General features: G+C 39.3%; 1 protein-coding gene across 1 annotated transcript in view; it reads left to right on the forward strand.

Annotated features, from left to right (window-relative positions):
• The first annotated feature begins 2,569 nt into the window (after positions 1 to 2,569).
• LOC128642832 (discoidin domain-containing receptor 2-like) overlaps positions 2,570 to 27,353 on the forward strand; it is a 1,143,904-nt gene continuing 1,119,120 nt past the window's right edge. Inside the window, exon 1 of the mRNA XM_053695673.1 lies at positions 2,570 to 2,865. The gene's annotated coding sequence lies outside the window, so the exon portion shown is untranslated. The remainder of the gene's footprint in view (positions 2,866 to 27,353) is intronic.

Consider the following 27,353-nt stretch of genomic DNA (forward strand, 5'->3'; position numbering starts at 1 on the left):
CATTTTCTAATTATTGCTCCCACAGTTGATTTATTCACACCAAGCTGCTTGCCTATTGCAGATTCAGGCTTCCCAGCCTGGTGCAGGTCTACAATTTTGTTTCTGGTGTCCTTCGACAGCTCTTTGGTCTTCACCATAGTGGAGTTTGGAGTGTGACTGTTTGAGGTTGTGGACAGGTGTTTGTTATACTGATAATAGATATGTGCATGATCGAAAAATTCGGTTCGGTTCGGATCTATTCGGAGGTCTTCGAATATCGTTTCGGATCGATTCGAATTCGGAAAACTTCGAATGAATTTGTTTCGGATTCATTCGGACTCGAAAAAATTCGGCTGGATTTGGTTCGGAAATTCGGAATTTCGGTATGTGTGCTGTGTATTAGACTAGTATTATGTACTGTATATTAGGTGTAACCCATAGCAGAGTGATATAACCTAATATACTGTACAATACTAGTGTAATCCATGTCCATCCGAATTTACCGAATAAATCCGAACTAATTCGGATTTTTTTGGTAAATTCAGCAGTATTTTAATTCGGAAATTCGGTTCGAAATTTGCCGAATTTTCCGAATTTCCAAATCGAACCGAACCGAATTGCACATGTCTAACTGATAACAAGTTCAAACAGGTGCCATTAATGCAGGTAATGAGTGGAGGACAAAGGAGCCTCTTAAAGAAGAAGATACAGGTCTGTGAGAGCCAGAAATCTTGCTTGTTTGTAGGTGACCAAATACTTATTTTCCACTATAATATGCAAATAAATTATTTCCAAATCAGACAATGTGATTGTCTGGATTTGTTTCCACATTTTGTCTCTCATAGTTGAGGTATACCTATGAGGAAAATTACAGGCCTCTCTCATCTTCTTAATTGGAAGAACTTGCACAATTGGTGGCTGATTAAATACTTTTTTGCCCCACTGTATACATGCAGATACACACACACACTACATAGCATACACGTATACATGCAGATACACACACACTACATAGCATACACTTACACAGGCAGATATACACACACTACACCGTATACACTTATACATGCAGATACACACACACACTACAAAGCATACACTTATCCATGCAGATACACACACAAATTACATAGCTTACACATATACATGCAGATACACACACACTACATAGCTTACACTTATACATGCAGATACACGCACACACTACATAGCATACACTTATACATGCAGATACACACACAAATTACATAGCTTACACATATACATGCAGACACACACAAACACTACATAGCTTACATTTATACATGCAGATTTACACACACACTTATACATACAGATACACACACTACATAGCTTGCACTTATACATGCAGATACACACACACTTATACATACAGATACACACACACTACATCATATATGGGTAGCTGTAATTCATCGTATGGGGTCCTGGGGTTGGCAAGCACATTAGCTGGCAGTCTGAGGCTCCAACTGTTCCTTACCCTGGTGTTAGCACTGATCATCGTATAAAACGGAAGGCATGCTAGTATTATCACCAGGGGTTTAACATTATCACTACCAAAGGTAAGAGGTCACCATTATTTGAGGTTAGAGGGTATACAGCCTTCTTACTCCTGCTTAACCCACACACCATTCCATTTCCACTGGGAATCTAACAGTTATCTAACCCTTTTTTTAATGCATGGGGCAATGTGGGAGAGATGGCAAGCAACTCGGGACAGCAGGACAGACCCCTGAAATGGGGACTGTCCTGCGAAAATCGGGACAGTTGGGGGTATGATATTAATTCGCAATACAAGCACTTCAACCCCCCAAAAATGCTATTTTGTTTGTCATTAATCAGCTCTTTTACGTTTTTCAGTTCTATAACAATGAGATTAAAACAGAGATGCCGAGTTTGTGTTCGTTTTTGAGGTAGGAATTTAAACCTCATGGATATAAACTTCAAAACCTACTGGGATTGTGATCACTGGAAAAAATCGTTATCTGCTGAATAAAATAGCAAGATTCTGATCAAGCAGATAAACAAATAGATCTGCATATTATTCGCAGGCTAATATTTTACTTTGCATTTTGCTATATCTAGAATTGTGTTTACTTCATTTTATCTGTGTAGCCAGTTAATTTTTAGCTTAACTTATGATTTATCTACAAACTTTAATGTTTTCTTCCTGTTAAAAATCATTAGATACATTTTCTAAAGGATTGTAATTGACCCCATAGTTCTGTACAAACCATTGTCGACTATAAAATGCTATAGCACATTAGAGCATTTTATTATTGATCTTTTATGTTCTTAATTCAGAGCAGCAAAATCTTCTTTCACCCTCAAAATTATATTTGTTGTATTTTTTTCTGAAAAGTAAAGTTCTGCCTAAATTATTTTTTAGATATTTATTTATTTATGTTGAACATGTGTCACAGCTGGCTGCATGGAAATGCACTTCTGGAAGCCAATGTAATGCCACAATCTCCCCTCTCCCTTTCCCTCCTCCCTACCCCCCCCCCACCTCCTTCTCCAAACTCTCTCCTCCCTCTCCCCCTCCTTGTCTCCAGCCGGAAGGGGGATGTGATGTAAAACTCAGTGAGAAACTTTTGGAAGATCCCTGAGATTTTTTAAGGAACAAAATAAAAAGAAAACAACAAATAAATAAGAGATTGCACTGGAGTTGAACCTTTGGGAATTAACAGAAGAATACAGAGATCCCCTCAGATCCTGACTGAGTATCCAGGTCTGTTTGAAAACGTTTCGTTCTGATTAACCCTTGTTACTGTGATCTGAGTAGTAACAGAATTTATGCATCACGGCAAACGTGGAGAAAATATTGGGATAATTTATAAAATCTCTAGACTCACCAGCAGCGCGGTAGGAATTTTTATTTATTTTTTAAAGCTGATGCAACGTTTTCACTAAAACTTGGCGTTTACCAATACTGTATATTGTAGTAGCTGTGTTAGTCCAGTTATTTAGATAGAATATTAACTACATATTCATTCTGTATCCTTTCTGCAGCTAACTATAGAGGATACAGAAACTACAAAAGGCTTATAGCAATACAGATTTATCACACTAAGACAAAAGGCCAAAAGAACTCCTGAGAGTGTTTCCAGTTTGAATTGAAACATTTGCTGCAATGTTGTAACTAAATATCTTGTTTCAGGGGCTTTCACAAAAATATAAATACAGTTAAGATTATATAAAAGTAAATTATACAAATTATTTTCTTCAACGTTAATATTCAGAGTTTGTTTTGTATTGAATAAACAACAATACAGTAGTTTAGCAGAAAATTCATTATTGCTTTGTCTAATTCAGTGCAGTTGTCTGTTCTTGGAGGGATTCTTTTCAAAGTTTGCCAATTTTTGGAACCAGTTTGCTATTTTCCCTACTAAGTTTTTAGTTAATCTTCTAAGTGATACATTTTTTTGTTGTTATGAGATTTTCCGATGTCTTCTTCATTTGCAGTAGTGGTTCTGTCAGAGAGTTGTGATACCCTGCTTTTAAAGGGACAGTAAATTCAAAGTTAAACTTAAATGACTTGGATAGAGTGTGACGTCATTATTATTATATTATCATTTTTGCTTAGTTCTCTTGGTATCATTTGTTAAAGAGTAATCCTAGGTGAGCTCAAGACTGTGCACATATTTTAGCCATTGAGCTGCAGTTTTTATAGCTATGTTATACATTGTTACAAATACTGCTACATTAGACTGCTTAAGACGTGTGCACACTCCTAAGCTCCAAGCAGACTACATAGTTTTACTATTCAACAAATTATACCTAGAGAACATAGCAAATTTGATAATAGACGTAAATTGGAAAGTTTATTAAAATTGCACACTATCGGAACATTTAATTTTTACATTACTGTACCTTTGTGATCCAACATATTACATTTCTTTTAATTTTTTTATATGCATTATTGTACAGTTTGTTGACAGTGCTGTAAAAAGCAGTAGTACTGTGTACTGAGTTTAAACAAGGTATTGCAAAGTCATGGCTCCTAAAATATTGTTGTTTTTTGTTAGTACATTTTGGATTGTTTTTCCTATATACTGTATATAAAATTGTTCCATGGCTCCTAAAATGTTTTTGTTTTTTTTTGTTAGTAAAGTTTTGGATTGTTTTTCCTATATACTGTATATACAAGTGTTCTATGGCTTCTAAAATTGTGTGTCTGGCTGGTTTATATATATGTATCAGCCTCCTAGTTTGACCCCTCCAGAACTTTGTTTTCGTAAGAAGAAACACATATTATTAGATATGTCCACTCCAGATTTCAAGTTCAGGCTTTTTCAATTCCAGTGCTCAGGGCCTAATCCCAGGCCAGATTTTTAGATGTGCAACTAGTGCTTTTGATTGGATCAGTGGCATGTTCCTCTCGGCACCAGCAGTGCACCGCAGGTCCCAAGCAGCACTTCTATTGTGTGTTTGAGGGAGTTGAACAGACAGTAGAGCAGAGTCGATAGTCATAAAATGACATGCTGTAACGGATTGGAGCCTGTATATTATTTCTATTATGGTCACCCTAGGTAAGCCTGAAACTCTGGGCTGTTATTATGCCTTGTGGATTGGAATTGAGAAACAATTAATGTTTGGGTTTTAACTAAAAATATAGGTATTTCTTTTCTGGTATCTGAAAATTGCTATTACTCTTTTAATAGTATAAAACTAAAACAATGTTTTTACAAAAAATGTGATAATATGAATTACTCACTCTTAGTATTTTTATTTAGAGATTCTATACTTTAAATATAAATGTGTTCCGAAGGTTTTTATCATAGAGTCTCATATGTTAGATATTTCACTGTTGAGCCCCATGAAGAGTTCACCGTATTAGCAGCAATGTTTGGGTTAATTCATTGAGTTAATAATGCAGATCCACATTGCAAGGGTTAAACTATATAATAATTATATATATATATAACTATATAATTTACTTGGGTTGATAACCTCATACATGCAAGAAAGCATATAAAGATAACTGATTGATTAATGATGAATTCAGTTGCTTGGTTGGAACAAACATAAAAACATATTTACTGTGGAAAACTAAAGGAACACAACCCTAATAGGATAAAAAAAAAAAGATAGGCGTGCATACAGGGCAGAAGGGGCACTGTAGCATTTCAAAGAGCCAATAAGGAGGTTAAAGATTTCCCCTTGATGATCTCAATGCGGCCCAGCATCCCCTCCCTTTGAGAGGTTCCCTGCACCAGGTCCTTGCAGGATCCTGGCTCTTGTTTAGCCAAGCTTCCCCGCAGGACATTCAGGTGTGCAGCAGACATTTGGTGAGGGAAGTAGGGGATATGATGTAATCCTCATATTCCAGCCCCCTCAAAGTGCATCGCCGCCATGGCGTGCCGGAATTAGCACTAAGGTTAGCGTGCGGAAGGGGCTTCGGGAGAGATAAAGGGTATGGACATGGAAAGGGGTGAGAGAAGGGGCATGGGATGGTGGAGAGAGCAGTGGTATAGGCATTGGAGGGGGGAGGGGAAAAGGGTATGGCAATGATGGGGGGGAGTAAGAAGCGGTATGTCCATTGGAGGGGGAGAGAAAAGGGTTATGGGCATGGGAGAGGAGTGAGTATGTATGTGTATATATGAGTGTGTACATGATTATGTGTGTATATGCGCATGTGTGCACTCATAGTAAATGTACACTAATATAATGTATATATATATATATATATATATATATAAATAGTTAGTGCAAAATTACAGTGGGTGCATAATGCAGTATGCTGTGCATGCATATGTATATATATATATATATATATATATATATATATATATAACACATAGAAAGTCTGGCACTCTCTTGCAAGCTCACAGCTAGATTTAAAAGCAAAATGGAAGAGTTAGTTACTGTATTTGGCAAAATGATGATAGGCCCAGGACCATGTGAAAATTTTCCTAGACACATACGAAACAAGGAGATGGACTACACTGGGTATGCATCCTATGACCCTGCAAAACTCACAGCCCTAGGTGCTCACCAGCACTACCAGACAGCTGCACAGCTTTCAGCGACTGAGTCAGGCACTGACCCCCCATGCAAGTCTGGGTGGAAAACCCATAGTGAAAATTACAAACAAAATTATTTAACAAAATGATGGCTTTGCCGATGGCATTCATTGTGTAGCTGTTAATTATTTTGTTTTTCTAATTTTGCCTATGTGCTTTGGATCTAGGCTTCTCTGGGGTTAAGTGACTGAGTCCCTAAAAGCTTTGTGGCTGTCTGTGAGTGCTGATTAGCACCCAGGGCTGTGATTTTTGCAGGGATTTTATATCCCTTTAAACTGCTGAGTACAGCTAAAGTAAAATGGTCACCACTACAATTGTTTTCCTCCTGTGCCTGTAGTTCTCTTCAAAGCCTTAAACAATGCTCGTTCTGCATCTTCACACAGGGCGCCACAATCTTGGAATTTAAGTATTCTTGTACCTTGTGAAAGAAGTGATGCAAATTGACAGATAAATGATATTGTTGTCTTCTTGACAAACTGTATCATGCAGTTCAGATTAACAGGCACAATACAGAGTAGGAAGTAGTAGTGGTTGCATTTATCTATCTATATTATTCATGAGTTCATAGTATAGGGTGTTGTGAGATGCAGCTAGGGGTTTTACATGGGAAGGTTTAGGGTGGGGGGGTTCAGTTGCAGGTGTTCTGTAGGCAGAGCCAGTTAATCCCTGGGTGTTATTAGGTAGCTATGGCCCCCAAAAAAATATGGACAGGAAGTAGTGATTTTTACATTTTCTCCCTCCGCCTCAGCCCAATAGAATTACAAAATTGAATACTGTGGTGCACCCATCGCTTCACCCCAAAACTGCACTAATCAATTTGATAATAGAAATATTACAAAAGTTGTTTCTATTTTTTAATGAAATGCTCTCTTTAAATAGTAAACATTTAATTTTAAATGTCCTGTTATTTCCCCATAAAATATTTATGCTTATGTCCATGGACTGTAAAACAATGCAAATGTTGCTGGCAAAAACTTTTTTAAAACATCCTGTATTGTGTATGCAGATATTTTTGTTGCTATGTGGGGTTTAAAGGGACATGAAATACATATATTTTCTTTCATGATTTAAATAGAACATGCAATTTTAAACCACTTTCCAATTTTATTTATATTATCTAATTTGCTTCATTCTCTTGATATAATTTGTTGAAAAGCATATGTAAATAGGCTCAGTACCTGCTGATTGGTGACATGAAGTTGACCAGAACCCTGAAATACTGCACAAATAAACATTTAGGGGTCAATTTATGAAATGCCGGGCAGCGAATCATGTCTGCCCGGCCTCGCACATGGGTGAGCCAATCACGAGGCATCTATGTGCAGCCGCACATAGATGCATCATGTGATTGGCTCACCCATGTGCATTGCTAATGCTTTAACAAAGGATATCTGAAAAATGAAGCAAATTAAGTAATTAAAGTAAATTGGAATGTAGTTAAAATTGTATTCTCTATCTGAATCATGAAAGAAAAAATGTGGGTTTCGTGTCCCTTTAACAACTGATATACTATGCATATTGGTATGGCTAGTGTTTAAATGTATCATTTGATCCATCTTTACTACAGTCTACAAATAAACAGATAGGAAGGGGTATATTTAATAACCTTCGGATGCCGCTATCTACCCCTGTAGTTTCCGGCTCGCCGGAAACAGAAGTTTAGGTGGCGGACTGCAATCATTCTGATCCGGTTGATTGACACCCCCTGCTAGCGGCCAAAAGCATTTCACAAGAAATACTTGTGCAATGTTAAATGCTGACAGCGTTTGCTGTCTGCATTTAGGGATGCTATTCGCTGCCCGGCATTTAATAAATTGACCCCTAAATGTTTATTTGTGCAGTATTTCAGGGTTCTGGTCAACTTCACGTGACCGCAATGTTTACCCAGACATTACTCAGGCTGATGCAGCTGCTTGTAGTGTCAGTCCCTGCGCAGAACGTAAACTGTAACTCGAGTCCTGGTTACTTTGTATCACTCTGCACCAGCTGCTTAGCTCAGGCATTTTAACAAGGCCACAAAAATGAAGTGGTAAGGTTGCCTGGCATTGCACAGGATTTATCACATGCTTAAGTGGCATCGGCCTATGTGACACCAGGAGAGCATTCCTTAAACAAGTCTATTCAGACATTATAGGGAATTGTACTTAAATAATCCATTGTGTTTTTTACTGGGCATCTAGATAACAGTAACATTTGTTGTAGCTTCCTATGTTATTACTGTGTGGGATATTTTATAATCCTTCAAAAGAGATTATCAATACTTTTTTCTTCAACACATTTCAACTTTGAAATATATGAAAAAGTATAGGTAAATTGTTTGATCATTACTGAAAGATTAGTATATATCACTCTGCTTGCATAAGCTGCTTCTTTTCTGTTCCTATAAAAGGAAACACTGCTACCCACATATTGGAGGACCTATAATGACACAGTAGTGACGCTGGCACATGGGTATAGCCAGATAAGGGCTGGTTATAGGATCAGTGGTATCTGCATCAGTATAATAACACCCAGCACTATATAATGATACAGTAGTGACACTGGCTCATGGGTATAGCCAGAGGAGGGCTGGTTATAGGGTCAGGGGTATCTGAATCAGTATAATAACACCCAGCTCTATATAATGACACAGTAGTGAAACTGGCACATGGGTATAGCCAGAGGAGGGCTGGTTATAGGATCAGTGGTATCTGCGTCAGTATAATAACACCCAGCTCTATATAATGACACAGTAGTGACACTGGCACATGGGTATAGCCAGAGGAGGGCTGGTTATAGGGTCAGTGGTATCTGCATCAGTATAATAACACCCAGCGCTATATAATGACACAGTAGTGACGCTGGCACATGGGTATAGCCAGAGGAGGGCTGGTTATAGGGTCAGGGGTATCTGAATCAGTATAATAACACCCAGCTCTATATAATGACAGTAGTGATACTGGCTCATGGGTATAGCCAGAGGAGGGCTGGTTATAGGATCAGTGGTATCTGCATCAGTATAATAACACCCAGCAGTATATAATGATACAGTAGTGACACTGGCACATGGGTATAGCCAGAGGGGGGCTGGTTATAGGCTCAGTGGTATCTGCATCAGTATAATAACACCCAGCTCTATATAATGACACAGTAGTGACACTGGCACATGGGTATAGCCAGAGGGGGGGCTGGTTATAGAATCAGTAGTATCTGCATCAGTATAATAACACCCAGCACTATATAATGACACAGTAGTGACACTGGTACATGGGTATAGCCAGAGGAGGGCTGGTTATAGGATCAGTGGTATCTGCATCAGTATAATAACACCCAGCACTATATAATGACACAGTAGTGACACTGGCACATGGGTATAGCCAGAGGAGAGCTGGTTATAGGATCAGTGGTATCTGCATCAGTATAATAACACCCAGCAGTATATAATGATACAGTAGTGACACTGGCACATGGGTATAGCCAGAGGAGGGCTGGTTATAGGATCAGTGGTATCTGCATCAGTATAATAACACCCAGCGCTATATAATGACACAGTAGTGACACTGGCACATGGGTATAGCCAGAAGAGGGCTGGTTATAGGATCAGGGGTATCTGCATCAGTATAATAACACCCAGCGCTATATAATGACACAGTAGTGACACTGGCACATGGGTATAGCCAGAGGAGGGCTGGTTATAGGATCAGGGGTATCTGCATCAGTATAATAACACCCAGCGCTATATAATGACACAGTAGTGACACTGGCACATGGGTATAGCCAGAGGATGGCTGGTTATAGGATCAGTGGTATCTGCATCAGTATAATAACACCCAGCGCTATATAATGACACAGTAGTGACACTGGCACATGGGTATAGCCAGAGGAGGTCTGGTTATAGGATCAGTGGTATCTGCATCAGTATAATAACACCCAGCACTATATAATGACACAGTAGTGACACTGGCACATGGGTATAGCCAGACAAGGGTTGGTTATAGGGTCAGTGGTATCTGCATCAGTATAATAACACCCAGCACTATATAATGACACAGTAGTGACACTGGCACATGGGTATAGCCAGACAAGGGTTGGTTATAGGGTCAGTGGTATCTGCATCAGTATAATAACACCCAGCACTATATAATGACACAGTAGTGACACTGGCACATGGGTATAGCCAGAGGAGGGCTGGTTATAGGATCAATGGTATCTGCATCAGTATAATAACACCCAGCACTATATAATGACACAGCAGTGACATTGGCTCATGGGTATAGCCAGAGGAGGGCTGGTTATAGGATCAGAAGTATCTGCATCAGTATAATAACACCCAGCACTATATAATGACACAGTAGTGACACTGGCTCATGGGTATAGCCAGAGGAGGGCTGGTTATAGGATCAGTGGTATCTGCATCAGTATAATAACACCCAGCACTATATAATGACACAGTAGTGACACTGGCACATAGGTATAGCCAGAGGAGGGCTGGTTATAGGATCAGTGGTATCTGCATCAGTATAATAACACCCAGCACTATATAATGACACAGTAGTGACACTGGCACATAGGTATAGCCAGAGGAGGGCTGGTTATAGGGTCAGTGGTATCTGCATCAGTATAATAACACCCAGCGCTATATAATGACACAGTAGTGACACTGGCACATAGGTATAGTCAGAGGAGGGCTGGTTATAGGATCAGTGGTATCTGCATCAGTATAATAACACCCAGCACTATATAATGACACAGTAGTGACACTGGCACATGGGTATAGCCAGACAAGGGTTGGTTATAGGGTCAGTGGTATCTGCATCAGTATAATAACACCCAGCATTATATAATGACACAGTAGTGACAATGGCACATGGGTATAGCCAGAGGAGGGCTGGTTATAGGATCAGTGGTATCTGCATCAGTATAATAACACCCAGCACTATATAATGACACAGTAGTGACACTGGCACATGGGTATAGCCAGAGGAGGGCTGGTTATAGGGTCAGTGGTATCTGCATCTGTGTAATAACACCCAGCACTATATAATGATACAGTAGTGACACTGGCACATGGGTATAGCCAGAGGAGGGCTGGTTATAGGATCAGTGGTATCTGCATCAGTATAATAACACCCAGCACTATATAATGATACAGTAGTGACACTGGCACATGGGTATAGCCAGAGGAGGGTTGGTTATAGGGTCAGTGCTATCTGCATCAGTATAATAACACCCAGCACTATATAATGACACAGTAGTGACACTGGCACATGCGTATAGCCAGACAAGGGCTGGTTATAGGGTCAGTGGTATCTGCATCAGTATAATAACACCCAGCATTATATAATGACACAGTAGTGACACTGGCACATGGGTATAGCCAGAGGAGGGTTGGTTATAGGGTCAGTGCTATCTGCATCAGTATAATAACACCCAGCACTATATAATGACACAGTAGTGACACTGACACATGGGTATAGCCAGAGGAGGGCTGGTTATAGGATCAGTGGTATCTGCATCAGTATAATAACACCCAGCACTATATAATGACACAGTAGTGACACTGGCACATGGGTATAGCCAGAGGAGGGCTGGTTATAGGATCAGTGGTATCTGCATCAGTATAATAACGCCAAGCACTATATAATGACACAGTAGTGACACTGGCACATGGGTATAGCCAGAGGAGGGGCTGGTTATAGGATCAGAAGTATCTGCATCAGTATAATAACACCCAGCACTATATAATGATACAGTAGTGATACTGGCACATGGGTATAGCCAGACAAGGGCTGGTTATAGGATTAGTGGTATCTGCATCAGTATAATAACACCCAGCGCTATATAATGACACAGTAGTGACACTGGCACATGGGTATAGCCAGAGGAGGGCTGGTTATAGGATCAGTGGTATCTGCATCAGTATAATAACACCCAGCACTATATAATGACACAGTAGTGACACTGGCACATGGGTATAGCCAGAGGATGGCTGGTTATAGGGTCAGTGGTATCTGCATCAGTATAATAACACCCAGCACTATATAATGACACAGTAGTGACACTGGCACATGGGTAGAGCCAGAGGAGAGCTGGTTATAGGGTCAGTGGTATCTGCATCAGTATAATAACACCCAGCGCTATATAATGACACAGTAGTGACACTGGCACATGGGTATAGCCAGAGGAGGGCTGGTTATAGGATCAGTGGTATCTGTATCAGTATAATAACACCCAGCACTATATAATGACACAGTAGTGACACTGGCACATGGGTATAGCCAGACAAGGGCTGGTTATAGGGTCAGTGGTATCTGCATCAGTATAATAACACCCAGCACTATATAATGACACAGTAGTGACACTGGCACATGGGTATAGCCAGAGGAGGGCTGGTTATAGGATCAGTGGTATCTGCATCAGTATAATAACACCCAGCACTATATAATGACACAGTAGTGATACTGGCACATGGGTATAGCCAGACAAGGGCTGGTTATAGGGTCAGTGGTATCTGCATCAGTATAATAACACCCAGCGCTATATAATGACACAGTAGTGACACTGGCACATGGGTATAGCCAGACAAGGGCTGGTTATAGGATCAGTAGTATCTGCATCAGTATAATAACACCCAGCACTATATAATGACACAGTAGTGATACTGGCACATGGGTATAGCCAGACAAGGGCTGGTTATAGGATCAGTGGTATCTGCATCAGTATAATAACACCCAGCGCTATATAATGACACAGTACTGACACTGGCACATGGGTATAGCCAGAGGAGGGCTGGTTATAGGATCAGTGGTATCTGCATCAGTATAATAACACCCAGCACTATATAATGACACAGTAGTGACACTGGCACATGGGTATAGCCAGAGGAGGGCTGGTTATAGGATCAGTGGTATCTGCATCAGTATAATAACACCCTGCGTTATATAATGACACAGTAGTGATACTGGCTCATGGGTATAGCCAGAGGAGGTCTGGTTATAGGATCAGTGGTATCTGTATCAGTATAATAACACCCAGCGCTATATAATGACACAGTAGTGACACTGGCACATGGGTATAGCCAGACAAGGGCTGGTTATAGGGTCACTGGTATCTGCATCAGTATAATAACACCCAGCACTATATAATGACACAGTAGTGACACTGGCACATGGGTATAGCCAGAGGAGGGCTGGTTATAGGATCAGTGGTATCTGCATCAGTATAATAACACCCAGCACTATATAATGACACAGTAGTGACACTGGCACATGGGTATAGCCAGAGGAGGGCTGGTTATAGGATCAGTGGTATCTGCATCAGTATAATAACACCCAGCGCTATATAATGACACAGTAGTGACACTGGCACATGGGTATAGCCAGAGGAGGGCTGGTTATAGGGTCAGGGGTATCTGAATCAGTATAATAACACCCAGCACTATATAATGACACAGTAGTGACACTGGTACATGGGTATAGCCAGAGGAGGGCTGGTTATAGGATCAGTGGTATCTGCATCAGTATAATAACACCCAGCACTATATAATGATAGAGTAGTGACACTGGCACATGGGTATAGCCAGAGGAGGGCTGGTTATAGGATCAGTGGTATCTGCATCAGTATAATAACACCCAGCACTATATAATGACACAGTAGTGACACTGGCACATGGGTATAGCAAGACAAGGGCTGGTTATAGGATCAGTGGTATCTGCATCAGTATAATAACACCCAGCGCTATATAATGACACAGTAGTGACACTGGCACATGGGTATAGCCAGAGGAGGGCTGGTTATAGGATCAGTGGTATCTGCATCAGTATAATAACACCCAGCACTATATAATGACACAGTAGTGACACTGGCACATGGGTATAGCCAGAGGAGGGCTGGTTATAGGATCAGTGGTATCTGCATCAGTATAATAACACCCAGCACTATATAATGATACAGTAGTGACACTGGCACATGGGTATAGCAAGACAAGGGCTGGTTATAGGATCAGTGGTATCTGCATCAGTATAATAACACCCAGCGCTATATAATGACAGTAGTGACACTGGCACATGAGTATAGCCAGAGGAGGGCTGGTTATAGGATCAGTGGTATCTGCATCAGTATAATAACACCCAGCGCTATATAATGACACAGTAGTGACACTGGCTCATGGGTATAGCCAGAGGAGGGCTGGTTATAGGGTCAGTGGTATCTGCATCAGTATAATAACACCCAGCGCTATATAATGACACAGTAGTGACACTGGCACATGGGTATAGCCAGAGGAGGGCTGGTTATAGGATCAGTGGTATCTGCATCAGTATAATAACACCCAGCACTATATAATGATAGAGTAGTGACACTGGCACATGGGTATAGCCAGAGGAGGGCTGGTTATAGGATCAGTGGTATCTGCATCAGTATAATAACACCCAGCACTATATAATGACACAGTAGTGACACTGGCACATGGGTATAGCAAGACAAGGGCTGGTTATAGGATCAGTGGTATCTGCATCAGTATAATAACACCCAGCGCTATATAATGACACAGTAGTGACACTGGCACATGGGTATAGCCAGAGGAGGGCTGGTTATAGGATCAGTGGTATCTGCATCAGTATAATAACACCCAGCACTATATAATGATACAGTAGTGACACTGGCACATGGGTATAGCAAGACAAGGGCTGGTTATAGGATCAGTGGTATCTGCATCAGTATAATAACACCCAGCGCTATATAATGACAGTAGTGACACTGGCACATGAGTATAGCCAGAGGAGGGCTGGTTATAGGATCAGTGGTATCTGCATCAGTATAATAACACCCAGCGCTATATAATGACACAGTAGTGACACTGGCTCATGGGTATAGCCAGAGGAGGGCTGGTTATAGGGTCAGTGGTATCTGCATCAGTATAATAACACCCAGCGCTATATAATGACACAGTAGTGACACTGGCACATGGGTATAGCCAGAGGAGGGCTGGTTATAGGACCAGTGGTATCTGCATCAGTATAATAACACCCAGCGCTATATAATGACACAGTAGTGACACTGGCACATGTGTATAGCCAGAGGAGGGCTGGTTATAGGGTCAGTGGTATCTGCATCAGTATACGAATGCCAAGAACTATAAAATAATGTTTTTAATTTCAAATGTACCTTGGTGTCCTTCACTGTGGTCTGTACTTTGGAAAATGTCCTCCACAGCCTTTGTCTGTACCTATCCCTGGGCACAATATTCCTATCTGTTGCAATATACTCCCCATTTATACCAATATAAAATCTACCTACCTACCTATCTGTTCTTATCTATAGAGCTTTACCCATTTCTAGAAAGTAGGCATGATTTCCTGTCTTATGTATTTAACTTGGCTCCTCCATTTCTATAAAATAGGCCTACACCACCTGCTTGTTGCTATCCGCAGGGATCTATTTGTTTCTAGGCCCCTTTATCTGCTCCTTTCTGCATAAATCAATCCATCCTATTTTTATGAAGTGGGCACAATTTCCTGTCTGGTACAATTTATGTGACTTGGCATTTCTTTTTGATAAAGGGGACACCACTTCTTGTCTTTTTCTATCTGGGGCTGCCCCCTTTTGTTCCTATACCACACACAATATATTCTTATATGTAGTTCTCTAATCTGCTGCTCCCCCAATTTATAGAACAGAGCTACCACCACTTGTCCTTTCCTAGACACCTCATCTTTTTTCTTTGTGGGGGTACGATTAAAGGACCAGTAAATACAGTAGATTTGCATAATCAACAAATGTATGATAAAAAGACAATGCAATAGAACTTAGTCTGAACTTCAAAAATGATGTCTATTTCCACTCCTCCTGTATCATCAGCCAATCACAAATGCATATACGTATATTCTGTGAATTCTTGCACATGCTCAGTAGGTGACTCAAAAAGTGTAACTATAAAAAGACTTTGGCACATTTTGTTAATGGCAGTAAATTGTATTAATGGCAGTAAATTAAAACTGCATGCTCTATCAAAATCATTAAAGTTTAATTTCGACTCAAGTATCCCTTTAACTATATGTTTATAACTGTTGGAATCAGTGCTCCCCCATTTTAAGAAAAGGAGACACATTACCTCCTTATCAGTATCCTCCCTATTGCTTTCTTTAGAATGCTTTTTTCCAGTCTACAGGACTCAGCTCTACCCAATCACTATCTTTTTTCTTTCTGATGGAGGGGCCCTCCTTGCGGTTTCTATTGTTTATTACAATTCCTTTGACACAATATTCTCTATCTGTACCTTCTCTACATTAGTAGAGTAAAAGGCCTAGAGCTATTTTACAATATTTTATTTGTAGTCTACATAATATTAAATAACATCTGACAACACTGTCTATAACTTTGTATTTGAATTTTGAAAATTATTATTATGTTGAGTTCATAAAAAATAGAAATAAATAATAAATCTAACATCTGAATAATTTGTAATAATCTGTGTGTTTGCCCTTGTATAACATTTGCAATAAAAATGTTTTCATCTAAAAATGGATTGAAGTTTGGATCAGTAGCATTTTCTTGAAGCCACTGGAGAGGTTTGTTGGCCTTAGACATTGGCTCTAAAACAGCCTATTTGCAATGGGGACATAAAATTCAATCACCTCCATTGTACAGTCATATTGACTTTTCACTCTGTCCTATACTTTATCTATGTACATTGTGCTTAAAGGGACATTAAATCCATTTTTTCTTTCATGTTTCAGATAGAACATACCATTTTAAACAACTTTCCAATTTATTTTCATTATCTAAGTTGCTTCATTCTGTTAGTATCCTTTGTAGGCTCAGGAGTTGCAATGCATTACTGGGAGCTAACTGCTAATTGGTGGCTGCACATATATGCCTCTTTTCACTGGCTTTCCTGATGTGTTCAGCTAGCTCCCAATAGTGCATTGCTGCTTCTTCAACAAAGAATACCAAGAGAATTAAGTAAATTTGATAATAGAAGTAAACTGGAAAGTTGTTTAAAATTGTATGTTCTATCTGAATCACGAAAGAACATTTTTGGGTTTCATATCCCTTTAAACATTTTGGGATAGATAACAAATGGAGTGCTAAATTATTGTTCTACCTCAAAATTAAAAGTGGCTGGTTATTGCTACCACAAACACGTGGTAGCAATTAGCGCTCCAAAAATGAACCAGAGATTTCTCTGGTTAATTTTCTAAAAGATCCCCAAATGCCCTAAAAGTAGAGGGCATTGTAGTTTTTAATTAAAAAAAATCTTGCTTTTTTTTTTTTTTTAAATAAAAAATCTGCACTAGGCAGTTTTGGGGCTTTAAAGTTGGTGGGAGTGGGGAGGAAAAGTGGCACTGAAAAGTGCCTTTACATTGCGGTCTACAGGAACTCTGTGTTCCCAGTAAATATATATGTATATGCTTATATACATATATATCTATGAGGCCTATTTATTAAAGGTCTGTCGGACCTGATCCGGCAGTGCGGATCAGGTCCGACAGACCTCGCTGAATGCGGAGAGCAATACGCTCTCCATATTCAGCATTACACCAGCAGCTCTTGTGAACTGCTGGTGCAACGCCGCCCCCTGCAGGGGTGTCAATCAATTGTGGCGATCTCTGTCCTCCTCATCAGAGCAGGCGGATAGGGTTATGGAGCATCGGTCTTTAGACTGCTGCTTCATAACTGCCGTTTCTGGCGAGTCTGCAGGCTCGCCAGAAACACGGGCCCTCAAGCTCCATTCGGAGCTTGATAAATGGGCCTCTATGTGTTAATATGTGTATATACACATACTTACACATAAATATATATGTATATTTTCATATACATATATATTTAAGATCTCCTGCCCATTGCTGCGCTACAAACCTTCTTCACTGCTTGAGGTTCTGGTGCCGCCTGTGACTGCATCAGAACGAGCCTCCCATTGGAGCCTATGGAATATCGCTCTCCTGAGCGCAATGCTTTCTAGAAATGCGAACGTGAGCTCGCGTTCAGATTTCTATTAATTTGTAATACCAGTAAATATTATCGTGCACTGGTATTACAAAGTGGAGCGCTAATATCGCTTGCATGCAAACGATATTTAGCGGTCCACTTGTAATCTGGCCCTTTTATGTTCCAATCTCATAGTGTTTACTCTCCTTTTAAATGCTGCTTATGGGTATATGGAAATGTCTATATGTTGTGGGAAACATAGACATTTCCATCTGCTCATAAGCCGCTTTTGTTTCCAGGCAGTGGGTAGAAATCTTATCCTGAAGTCATCAGAAAATTGCAGCTTTAGGGGAGGCAATTCCTCCCATCTGAAGGCACTTACTGAGCATTCCCTGGGAAGTCAGTCCCTTGTTTTCCTGATTCCATGGACCCCTCTGCAGATGTGTTTGGGGGGAGGTGATTGGGTAACTGACAACAGGAGAGAACATATGGCCTCTAAACTCAGTAAAGACATTTCTTATCAGTCCGTGTGCTCAGTCCTAAATTTAAACATTCAACAAACTATTGTTATAAATTCTAGAGAAACAGACTTTAGAGTCATTAAAGTCCCCAAAACATTGATCCTGCCTTTAAATAGGACTTATAAAGTTTTAAATGTATTTGCATTCCAAAAACGACAATAGTTTCCCATGTAAAGACCAAGGCATAAAAAATGGTCGCGTGCACTTAGACTAATGTTATAAATACACCATTTTTTGTTTGCATCCTCAGGAGTGGTCTTCTTTTTTGTGCCACGGTTTGTGCATTATTTTAGCTTGATATAGGTGGCGCTGGATATAATATACTTGTACTTTCTTTTCTCTTAATAAAAAAAATATTAATTTAAGGGACATGGAAGTTAGACTAATATTGCAAAAACAGATTAAACCACATAATAAACCTAATGAGTATTTATTGTATCTTCCTTTACTACGGTCAACTAAAGGGATAGAAAGGTCATAACTGAAATGGGCGTGGGTGCATTTAAGTTTTAAATAGAAGCATTGATGCAATATATTTCCATTAGCAAAAATGCTTCTTGTAAATGCTTTTCAGTGGCATACACACATATGCTGTGAGTGCCATGCACCAGTATTTAAACACCACCCCTTCTCTTAGAGTATGCAGTGACTTCTATGACACAACATAAGTCTTCACAGACATAATACACACCACTGCCAGCTCTCAGAGAAGGTGAGATGTTTAAAGGGACACTCAAGTCAAAATAAACATTTATGAATCAGAAAGAGAAGCAGTTTTAAGATACTTTCAAATATACTTCCATTATCAAAATTTGCAGTGTTTTTATATTCACACTTTCTGGGGAACAAGCTCCTACTGAGCATATATACATATACTAGTCTGTGATTGGCTGAAGTCTGTCACATGCTACAGAGGGCTGAAAAATAGGAGAAAAAATACATTTGTCAGAAAAAAATCTACTGCTTATTTGAAATTCAGTAGGTGTTAAATCATTGTCTTTTTTATGAATTATGCAATTCTACAGCATTGAGTGGTCCTTTAAATGCTGCATATGTGCGTTTGCCACCGAAAAGCAGTAATAACTTTTACTAGAAGCATTTTCGCTAATTGAAGTATATTGCAACAATGCTTCCTTTTCAATTTCCCCACACACATTTCAATTTTGACCTTTAAGGCGACCTGTAAATGAGTATGACTGCTTTAAGCAATCATTGTGTGGTATGTAGCTGCTTCAGGTAAAAAACTTAGGTTACAAAATGTGCTTTCCTTCCTCTCTAAGGAATGTGGTACAAGCACAATTTGTGCAGCAATGTCAAAATATTTTACAGCAAAATCAATCAAAATAAATAAATAATGTGTATATTAGGATGTTTTATTTACAATGTTTACAATATACTTTCATTATTTATTTTGTTCCTTTTCTTTTAAAGGGACAGTCTACAATAGAATTTTTATTGTTTTAAAAGATAGATAATTCCTTTATTACTTTATTCTCCAGTTTTGCGTAACCAACACAGTTATATTAATATACTTTTTACCTCTGTAATTACCTTGTATCTAAGCTTTTGCAGACTGCCCCCTTTTTTCAGTTCTTTTGAGAGACTTGCATTTTAACCAATCAGTGTCCTCTAATAAGTAACTCCACTGGTGTGAGCACAATGTTATCTATATGGCACACATGTACTAATGCCCTCTAGCTTTGAAAAACTGTCAAAAGCATTCAGATAATAGGCAGCCAGGGCCGGTGCAAGGATTTTTGTCTACACAGACGAAGGTGTATTTTTACGCCCCCCCCCGCCCCCATATATGACATGGCAGCTAAGAGTCACATATGGTGGCTAATACAGTAAGTAATACTCATATATGACAGCTAATATACACATATGGTGGATAATACTCATATATGACAGCTAATATACACAAATGAGGGCTAATACAGTCAGTAATACTCATATATAACAGCTAATATACACATATGGTGGGTAATACTCATATATGACAGCTAATATACACATATGGTGGGTAACACTCATATATGACAGCTAATATACACATATGGTGGGTAACACTCATATATAACAGCTAATATACACATATGAGGGCTAATGCAGTCAGTAATATTAATATATAACAGCTAATATACACATATGGTGGGTAATACTCATATATGACAGCTAATATACACATATGAGGGCTAATGCAGTCAGTAATACTAATATATAACAGCTAATATACACATATGGTGGGTAATACTCATATATGACAGCTAATATACACATATGGTGGGTAATACTCATATATAACAGCTAATATACACATATGAGGGCTAATACACTCAGTAATACTCATATATAACAGCTAATATACACATATGGTGGGTAATACTCATATATGACAGCTAATATACACATATGGTGGGTAATACTCATATATAACAGCTAATATACACATATGGTGGGTAATACTCATATATAACATCTAATATACACATATGGTGGGTAATACTCATATATGACAGCTAATATACACATATGGTGGGTAATACTCATATATAACAGCTAATATACACATATGGTGGGTAATACTCATATATAACAGCTAATATACACATATGGTGGGTAATACTCATATATGACAGCTAATATACACATATGGTGGGAAATACTCATATATGACAGCTAATATACACTAAGGGATTAAACGCTTACCGGATCCTTCCCAGCTGAGGAGGGAGAATCTTAACCATAACTTAACTTAAATAACTATTTACATGTGCATGTAGTGCGAAATAACGACAGACAACTTTATATGGGAGAAATTTTTGACCGTCACAGGTCAGAAATTTTATTAACCTAAATCAACTAGTAGAACCGATAGAACTGAATATGGCGGCATAGAGACCAACTAACCCAGTACAGCAAGGAGATTTCCGGCCCAACGGGAACAGCAGCAGAGGGGTCTCTGCCCTAAGGAGATGACGCTGAGGGGTTGCAGAGATCACGTGACCATCCCTCAAGAGGGAGGAAGGAGGGTTACCGTCACGTGCATGTGAGGCCTACCCTCCTCCCCAAAATGTGGTCATCACTCACCCCTAGCGACCTTCTCCTACGCAACAGGACCGGGATCTCCCCGCCGTCGGGGTGCAATAAGATCTTCCACCTGATATAAGGATCTCTCTGTTACCAAGCCGAAAATGAACCGCATAACAGAGAGAGGAGATCCATAAACTACAGCAATGGCATAGGGGCCTAGGGTGAGTAGCCATAGCCCTGCCATTGAATTGCCGTCCATTTAGCCAAGAACCAGTAACAAAGGGAAGGGAGGGCGGGATAAAACTGCTTCAGTCAGGATCCGGAGTAGAAGAGGAAGTTGCAAGGGGAGATTCAGCTTTTCTACAGGTAAGGAGGGGCCTACCCTGAATAGCAACAATGTTGCACCCTGACACAGCCCTCTCTCTTCTATCCCACTCTCCTACAGCCTTAACCCTTAGACTGCTCCAGGCTTATGCTAAGCCCTTCACTGCATATATGGTGGGTAATACTCATATATAACAGCTAATATACACATATGGTGGGTAATAATCATATATAACAGCTAATATACACATATGGTGGGTAATACTCATATATGACAGCTAATATACACATATGGTGGGTAATACTCATATATGACAGCTAATATACACATATGGTGGGTAATACTCATATATAACAGCTAATATACACATATGGTGGGTAATACTCATATATAACAGCTAATATACACATATGGTGGGTAATACTCATATATGACAGCTAATATACACATATGGTGGGTAATACTCATATATAACAGCTAATATACACATATGGTGGGTAATACTCATATATAACAGCTAATATACACATATGGTGGGTAATACTCATATATGACAGCTAATATACACATATGGTGGGTAATACTCATATATGACAGCTAATATACACATATGGTGGGTAATACTCATATATGACAGCTAATATACACATATGGTGGGTAATACTCATATATAACAGCTAATATACACATATGGTGGGTAATACTCATATATGACAGCTAATATACACATATGGTGGGTAATACTCATATATGACAGCTAATATACACATATGGTGGGTAATACTCATATATGACAGCTAATATACACATATGGTGGGTAATACTCATATATAACAGCTAATATACACATATGGTGGGTAATACTCATATATGACAGCTAATATACACATATGGTGGGTAACACTCATATATGACAGCTAATATACACATATGGTGGGTAATACTCATATATGACAGCTAATATACACATATGGTGGGTAATACTCATATACGACAGCTAATATACACATATGGTGGGTAATACTCATATATAACAGCTAATATACACATATGGTGGGTAATACTCATATATGACAGCTAATATACACATATGGTGGGTAATACTCATATATAACAGCTAATATACACATATGGTGGGTAATACTCATATATGACAGCTAATATACACATATAGTGGGTAATACTCATATATGACAGCTAATATACACATATGGTGGGTAATACTCATATATGACAGCTAATATACACATATGGTGGGTAATACTCATATATGACAGCTAATATACACATATGGTGGGTAATACTCATATATGACAGCTAATATACACATATGGTGGGTAATACTCATATATAACAGCTAATATACACATATGGTGGGTAATACTCATATATGACAGCTAATATACACATATGGTGGGTAATACTCATATATGACAGCTAATATACACATATGGTGGGTAATACTCATATATAACAGCTAATATACACATATGGTGGGTAAAACTCATATATAACAGCTAATATACACATATGGTGGGTAATACTCATATATGACAGCTAATATACACATATGGTGGGTAATACTCATATATGACAGCTAATATACACATATGGTGGGTAATACTCATATATAACAGCTAATATACACATATGGTGGGTAATACTCATATATAACAGCTAATATACACATATGGTGGGTAATACTCATATATGACAGCTAATATACACATATGGTGGGTAATACTCATATATAACAGCTAATATACACATATGGTGGGTAATACTCATATATAACAGCTAATATACACATATGGTGGGTAATACTCATATATAACAGCTAATATACACATATGGTGGGTAATACTCATATATGACAGCTAATATACACATATGGTGGGTAATACTCATATATAACAGCTAATATACACATATGGTGGGTAATACTCATATATGACAGCTAATATACACATATGGTGGGTAATACTCATATATGACAGCTAATATACACATATGGTGGGTAATACTCATATATAACAGCTAATATACACATATGGTGGGTAATACTCATATATGACAGCTAATATACACATATGGTGGGTAATACTCATATATGACAGCTAATATACACATATGGTGGGTAATACTCATATATGACAGCTAATATACACATATGGTGGGTAATAATTATATATGACAGCTAATATACACATATGGTGGGTAATACTCATATATAACAGCTAATATACACATATGGTGGGTAATACTCATATATGACAGCTAATATACACATATGGTGGGTAATAATTATATATGACAGCTAATATACACATATGGTGGGTAATACTCATATATGACAGCTAATATACACATATGGTGGGTAATACTCATATATAACAGCTAATATACACATATGAGGGCAAATTTATCAAGCTCCGTATGGAGCTCGAGGCCCCTTGTTTCCGTAGGTTGATAATTCTGCCCCTAAATGTGTGTATATTAGCTAAGCTCCCATATATGAGTAGGGTTAGGGTATTAAGTCTTAGCTAGCTTTATGGTAAAAAAATGAAACTAATAATAATACAGCCAGAGCCAGGAATTCTGTTATATATAATTTCATAAATCCACCATATTTACCAGACCTACCTCTCACGTCACTAGTACCGCCGTGGCCGGTCTGGCCATCTGGGTGGGCGTCACTCACGTGGTCTCCGCAGCCTCAATTTCAAAATAGTGATTCACTGTCAGTGACGTGACAGTCACTCACAACTCACGAGGCTCCAGCATCCGACCACTGGTCTGCACGTGATGTTTGTTTCCAACTTTCCCTCAGAGTAAGCTCCTCCACCACTGTTGGTCCGCCCCCTCCAAGCTCCACTACGCCACTGACTGACAGTCTCTCAGTCAGATAGATGTTACGCGCTGCCGATGTGCAAGTGAGAAGTGAGCTACTGAGCTGCCAGCCAGCCTGCCTTCGTTCCTGTGACTGTCACGCACATGGCACATGCCCACCCCTGCCCAGCAGCAGCAAGTAGCCCATGGGGCATAATAGCATTGCTGCCCAGTGCGTGCTCAATAGCATATATATTATTAGCAAAAATGCTGCAAAATAAATTAATAAAATACAATTACACAATTAGCAAGTACGGTTTATGTAGCAAGAAAAGTCCTGACAGTGTGTCACTCAGTCAGTGTGCCATGTGCGCTGTGCACACATAAATCATTTTTCACTACTCAATACCGGCAGCCAGGCAGAAAAACTTAGAAGCTTCCAGTTCAGCTCTGTTTAAAAGGTTACCGGAACACCCACTGCAAGTGGGAAATATCAGACACTCCCCCCCTCCCCCTTCCTTTGCATATGAAAAGACCCTTTACACAAACAGAAGCAAGCTGGAGTAGGTATACGTCAGTATTCTCCTAAAACTTTGGGGCTTGGTTAGGAGTCTGAAAATCAGAGCAATGTTATTTAAAAATAAGCAAAACTATCCATTTAAAAAAAAAAAAAAAAACCTTTATGGGCTATATAAATGGATCATCTACAAAATATTTAGGCAAAGAAAAAACGAGTTTATAATGCCCCTTTAACTTTTTTAGCTTACTATCTCTTTATGACATTGATATATATATTAATTTAGAGCATTTGTTTGCAGAAAATGACAAATGGTCAAAATAACAAACAGATAGTGTTTTCAGACCTCGATAATGCAAAGAAAACAAGTTCATATTCATTTTTTAAACAACACAATACTATTGTTTTAACTTAGCAAGAGTACAGAAATCAGTATTTGGGGAATAACCCTGATTTTTCAATAACAGCTTTAATGGGTCTTGGCAATGCTCTCCACCAGTCTTTCATTTTGCTGTTGGGAGACTTTATGCGACTCTTGGCACAAAAATTCTAGCAGCTCGGCTTTGTTTGACAACTTGTGACTATCCATCTTCGTCTTGATCAGAAGACGTAAAATGCCTTTATCGGGTGATCTGCCATCCACACTTTGATTGACCTAGCTGTGTGCCATGGAGCATTGTCCTGCTTGGTAAACCAATCCTCTGCATTGGGGAACATTGTCAGAGCAGAAGGAAGCAAGTTTTCTTCCAGGATAACCTGGTATGTGGCTTGATTCAAGCGTCCTTCACTAAAATAAATCTGCCTGATTTCAGCCTTGCTGAAGCACCCCCAAGTGGGTGCCAACACCTGGCCATCCAATGGTTAGATGGAGACCTAGAGAGACCTACAGGTCTCTCTAGGTCTCCATCTAACCATTGGATGACCAGGTGTTGGGCAAAGCTGAAAATTGGACTCATCAGAGAAGATGACCTTACTCCAGTCCTCTATGGTTTAATCCTTATGGTCTTTTGCAAACCTTAGCCTGTCTCTTCTTTGCTTCTTATTGATGAACATATTTTTTCTAGTTTTGCATGACTTCAGCCCTGCACCTAGGAGCCTGTTGTGAACAACCCTCGCCGTGCATTTCACCCTAGCTTCCATTTCCTATTATTTTTGTAACTCAATTTATGTTATCCTATGGTTGTTGAGTGACATTCAAAGGAGTTGGCAGTCATCCCAGGCAGGGGAGAGTCGTTTTCACCCTCTGTCGGTCTTTAGCTTTGTTGTCCCCAATGTCTGCTGTTTGACCTCGTTCTTATGAACCTCTGTCTATGAAATTTTAAGGATGGAAGCAACCTAACCCTCACTGTATCTCACTGCCAGTAAAGCCAGAATATAAGCCTTGTTTTCTTCACTCTCAAAACTTTTCTTTTCAACTCTTTTGGCATGGTCAATAGATGTTTTTTTATTCCAATTACTTTTGAAGTACTTCTAGCACTATTTTTGCCATCCAGCTAGTCCTATTGCAAAAGCGTAGTGATGATCACAGCATTGGTATATATAATATAATAAATGCTCTAAATGACAATATTTTTATTTTGAATTTGGGAGAAATGTTGTCAGTAGTTTATAGAATAAAGCAAAAATGTCCAATTTACTTAAACACATGCACAAAATTAGTAAAACCAGAGAAGCTGATAATTTTTCAGTGGTCTCATTTCCAGAGCTGTATATATATATATATATATATTTATATATATATATATATATATATACATATATATATACTGTATATATATATATCCTATTATATAAAAGGCCAAGTGTGTTTGTCCGAAGCTGTCATGCTCAGTAGAGACAGCACAAGGACAAACACACCTGGCCTTTGAGTCCTACTCCCTAGCTGATCAGCGGCAGAAGTGGGCGTGACCGGGCATGAGCGGGGGCATGGCCGGGCGTGAATGGCCATGAAGGGGGCATGGCTGGGCACGGTTGCGAGATAGAGGGGAGGGAGATAGAGAGAAGGGGAGAGAGAAGAGGGGGGGAGAGAGAGAGGAGAGGGGGGAGAGAGAGAAGAGAGGGGGAGAGAGAGAGGAAAGGGGGAGAGAGAGAAGAGAGGGGGGGAGAGAGAGAGGGGGGGGGAGAGAGAGAGAGGAGCGAGAGAGAGGAGAGGGGGGGGAGAGAGAGAGGAGAGGGGGGAGAGAGAGAGGAGAGGG

The sequence above is a fragment of the Bombina bombina genome, chromosome 12 (genome assembly GCF_027579735.1).
Source record: "Bombina bombina isolate aBomBom1 chromosome 12, aBomBom1.pri, whole genome shotgun sequence".
In the NCBI taxonomy this organism is placed as follows: domain Eukaryota; kingdom Metazoa; phylum Chordata; class Amphibia; order Anura; family Bombinatoridae; genus Bombina; species Bombina bombina.